Below are 4,909 nucleotides of genomic sequence, written 5' to 3'. Positions count from 1 at the left end.
TTCTTGAAATGACAAGGATTTTTCTATTGAATGTGGGACATTTTGGGTAATATGTTATGAGACTGGATCTTTTTTTTTTGGACACAGCCAATTTTATTCAAATTCCCAAAATTTATACTCAATGTGTTGTTTTTAAAATGTATGTCATCCTTTATATAATGTTTTATTATTTTGTCTTTCCTTTATAGTTTTTTAAAAATCTTTTGTTTACAGTTTTTCATTAGAAGCCAGAGTCCTGAGTTGCCCAGTTAGGAGCCTCTTATCTACTATTTAAGTTTCTTCTCAATATTCACGACCAACATCTGGCTTCTAAATGAAAGGCTTTGGTATTTTCAAGCACTCGTTGATAGGGTGAGACTGCACTGGTACTCATAACCACACGACCTAATTTAGAACCAATCTTGGCGCCCAGTCTTGCATTTCCAACCAAATTTCAATCCACCTTTTGGCTTCTTCTAGAGTCACATTCAGTTCATCTGCCCACATGTTAATGCTGATACACTGGTGGATGCGACAAAAAGTCTCAAATATGAAGAGACAGGCATTGTTAATGAAGTCTTCAAGACAAGCCACCAAGAAGAAGTCATTCACAAGCACAGGTTCACATTCCCTCAGCTTATTCTGAGCCTCATCAAAGTCAAAGTTAACCATATAAACATTCAACAAATTCTGTAACTGATTCTTTATATGTAAGACTCCTGATGAACAACTTTGACTAGATCTTTTAGCGCCTGCTGGTGTTTTCGAACATCCCTGTTTGTTGTGACTGCTTCAGTTAAATAGCAAAGAATATGTGGACACATCATTCAAATTACATTAAAATAATACTGTGACTGGTAAAGGAAGAGATTAATAATGTTGTCACCACCTTTGGGGTGGTTGAAGAAAACCAGTGAATGAGCATGTTCACTGCTTAAGAGATTGGAGTGGAGGACTCACAGAGTTATTTTCTGTGGTCTCTTTTAACCGTGTAAGGTGTTCCATGGCTGCATCCCAATTCTGCCTTAAGTTTCAGAGGCCAGTTTTCCCCAGAGTGAACTCAACTCATTTCTATCTGTTGCTGGAACCAACACTCTAAAGAAATAAAAATAATCTGCCACTCCAGAGTAATTCCCGTATTCGTGTTGGAACATGGCATACCTGTAGAGTGTATCTAAATATTCTAGAATGAATGAATGAATGAATGAATGAATATTCTAGCCTAAAACTGTGCTTGCCTGCTAGGTAGTCAAATGGCATCTGACCACCTCTGATTGACTGAATTTGTCTTATAGTTTCTGGATCTTCAAACATCTTCACAATTGGTTCCTTTTCTGCCCAGAGCTGTTTTATTTTTGGAACAACTGTGTTTTTTTGCTCTCAAAGCTTGAGGAATATCATCCAAATAAAGATTTTTGTATATATCCACAGCCAAGCCTACCATGTTGGTATCACTAAGAAGATCCAATTTTCCTTGCAAAAATTCTTTTCCATTTTATAGCTCCTTTATGGAGTGAAACTCAAGCCACGGAAAAACTAGATGCAGATCCAAAAAGTGTGCAATATGAGTAGTGAAGATGTACTCAACCCTCTTGTCAAGAGACAAGAGACTCTAGATCTTAACTAAACTTTCTTTTTGTCTGACTTTTTCTGATACCTTTCCACCAGGGGAAGGGAGCACTGCCTCATTATTGCCAGGTGGAAGGAAAAGTTGGGGTTCATACTCAGCTTCCTCCTTTGGCATCCAAGCTGGGATGCCCCTCATTACTGCCAGGTGGAGATCAGCATTCCAGCAGCCCAGAAGGCATCCCCTGATCTGCTTCTGTCTGGGAGGGTGGGAGGGTAGGGGTACTTAGAATCCATTCCTCCTCCTCTGTACTCACTGGAACTACTTTAATTCAAGAATTTGTCATATCTTGCATAGTCTGGGACACTTTATAACTGGACTCACCCACTTTGATACTACCTCTCTCCAATCCTTCCTCACAATGCTTCCAGAGTTATTTTTTAAAAACAAATCCAGTTATTACATTCTCCAACTTAAAATCCTTTCATGAATCCCTGTCCACTCTGGAATCCAAAGCAATGAAAGGCCTCAGGATTTGGTCCATACAGAATTCCAGCACCATCTCACTCCACTCTAGACACCTCACTCCAGCCACAGAAAACTGTTTATTCTAGAATGCAGACCCTGACAGATCTGAGGCCCTGAGTCAAAAAGAAAACAAGGGAAAAATACCACAATAACTTTTCCCTTCCATTTCCTCCCCCTCAACAATCTCATGCCATTCCTCCCACTGACTGAGCCCAACCAGAAGCAGAAGCCACAGGACAAGAGAGCCTGAGTGCACTGCCTGGGGATCAGTCCTCGGGCCAAAAGCAGGGCAGGGAGGGCAAAATCTGCATGTGCCCAGGGAGAGGCAGCCAACTGGGGAATAACCAGCACATTGAACTTCAAGCCAACCTAAGTCCTAGAGCAGCTATGAACCAAAAGTCTTTTCTTGCCAAACACCATTCTTATCCCCCAAGATCATGAATTTTTTTCTGACATAGCTCATCAGTGTGTGAATTCCAGCATCCCAGGTCTCAATCCAAATAATATTAAATGTGCTATACAAAATTCCATTTTTTGATGGATAGTACCATTATTTTGCTCTCTATGGTTTCAAATCTCTTCAGAGCTCAAAAAGGAATGAGATAATTACACCCATACTCAAAATCTCGCTGCTCTCATACAGGTGGTTAAATACATGCCCAACTGTCTTACTGACCAAAACATCTTTTCATCCCATTTACAAGAGCCGTTTCTTAGAATGTAGAATGTATGACATTTTTAAGAGTGGAATAAATAGGATTTAAATAGTTCTGTATTAAGAGAAAACTTTTCTTCTGATATGCTCCTTACGTTTGATAGAACTCCTTTTTGAAGTAGATGCAATGAGTGTATGAAATGAGTTTTTGAGCAAGCACAACCTAGACCTCAAATGTCTGGCTCAGGCTCTAAGATCTGATTTGGGAACTATACGTCAGATCTATTACACAAGTCTTACAGGGGCTGTATGGATATTTTGTAGTATCAGACTTCTGTGTGTGTGTGTACGTTTTACAAAGGTGGCCTTGAAATTTTTGTATAGTTAAACTTGACTTTTATTTATGAAATTATTTTGAACTGAAGTTGGATCACAGAAAAAATGGAGAGATGATGATTAAGCATGAGCATAGGCCCTTGCTTGTATCTGTGTCTGAATGGGAACAGTTTTCTCCGAGAGGGAATTAAAGGTCAGCGTCCCTCCTCAGACTATCTGCAGGGTCGATTGGAGCTGAGAGCCTGGGCTTGCAGGATGAGTGTGGGACAGGAGAGAACTGAAGCATCGTTGAAGTTGAGGCATCTTAGCTGAGGTATCAAAGAAAGCAAAACCTGAGACTTGAGATCATTTGCAAAGAGACTTGAGAAAGAGTATTTTGTTGGGGAGTGTAATTCTATGGGGAAAAGAAAGGAGGAGGGGTACTAGGCAGACAAGGAAGAGAAGCCAATATAGGGAGGTGTTAGCAAACATGGCTACTGCCATAGGTTGATCCTACAGGGCCATTAGTCTGAGGGATAACAGGGAAGCATTTGTCCACTGGCTTCCATGTCTTATACTCAAAATTGACCCCATGGAGTGTTAATTCCCCTGCACTTCTGAGTTATGCATTCATGGGCATAGGGCTGTTCACATGACACCCCTGCACTATAGGGAGCCCTATACCGCACCCTTCTAACTGTGTTGTTGTTTAGGAGTAAGGCTATTTCTCGCCCAGTGATAGTCTGAGAAATCCAGGCAATGTTTGGATTGTCCTGACTCCTGTCAAGTACCACATAACCACTGTGGTTGGGGGTAAGGAACAGAATTTCTGCATCATTCAAGTATACACATATAATTCTCAAATACAGAATTAGAATATTTGGAATGACAAAAACTAAGTCACCACCACACATTTTATTTCTGGTTTAAATATAGCTAAATAAATAAATTGGATACTTTCAGGTTGACATCACCATCCCTGACCACCCATCCTATGTTCTTTAGTTATTAACAGGTGGAAAAAGAAATTGAGAATAATGAATGCCTCGATGCATTTTCCCATGCAGAATATACTTATATTATTTCCTCTTTGTCACTTATCTGAAAAAATTATCCACCATAAAGCACTCTCTGAAAAGAAGAGGCCCTTGTCATCCGGACACCAAAGATATTAAGATGAATACAATTCAGGTTTTAGGGGTCACCTGACCATCTCTCATTAATCTTCAGAATAATATCCAGACACTTCAGAATGACATTCAGGGTTTCACAACTGTGCTGCATGCTTTTTTTCTGACTAATTTACTACTTTTCCCAGCTTGTACTCTCTAGCTATGCTAATCTGCTTAGTTTCCTACATTGACATACATGTCCATATCTGCTTGCTATTTTTTCTCATAATCCTGCAGTCTCGGATGCTCTGTCCCCATTTCCCTTAACATCAAACTCTTCAAGTCTCACCCAATGCTGCCTCTTCTACAAAACTCTTCTCCGATCCCTACAAACGTCACTTTTATCACAACTTCTGTGTTCATTCAGTGCATGACTTTTGTTTAACACGTGCTTTGTTGTAGCTAGTCTGTGATCGGTTAGTAGGCCAACTTCTTTTTTACAAATTTTAAAATGTGTTTATTGGTTTTAGAGACAGAGAGAGGAAGAAAGGGGGAGACAGAGAGATAGAGAGACATTGATTGGTTGTCTCCGCCTGGACCAGGGATTGAACCTGCAGCCTAGGTTATGTGCCCTGACTGGGAGTTGAACCCCCAACCTTTTGGTGTATGAGACGATGCTCCAACCAACGGAGCCACAATGGCTAGGCCTAAGTCAAGTTCTTTATTAGGCAGTGTAGCATTCAGTTCAACAAA

General features: G+C 40.3%; 1 pseudogene; it reads right to left on the bottom strand.

Moving 5' to 3' along the window:
- Positions 1 to 220: 220 nt before the first annotated feature.
- LOC112311798 (eukaryotic translation initiation factor 3 subunit E-like) lies at positions 221 to 4,420 on the bottom strand (annotated as a pseudogene).
- Positions 4,421 to 4,909: the final 489 nt, after the last annotated feature.

Source organism: Desmodus rotundus, chromosome 7 (assembly GCF_022682495.2).
Source record: "Desmodus rotundus isolate HL8 chromosome 7, HLdesRot8A.1, whole genome shotgun sequence".
Lineage (NCBI taxonomy): Eukaryota > Metazoa > Chordata > Mammalia > Chiroptera > Phyllostomidae > Desmodus > Desmodus rotundus.
Note: the sequence above shows the minus strand (reverse complement) of the source record. Positions and strands in the feature narration are given on the sequence as shown.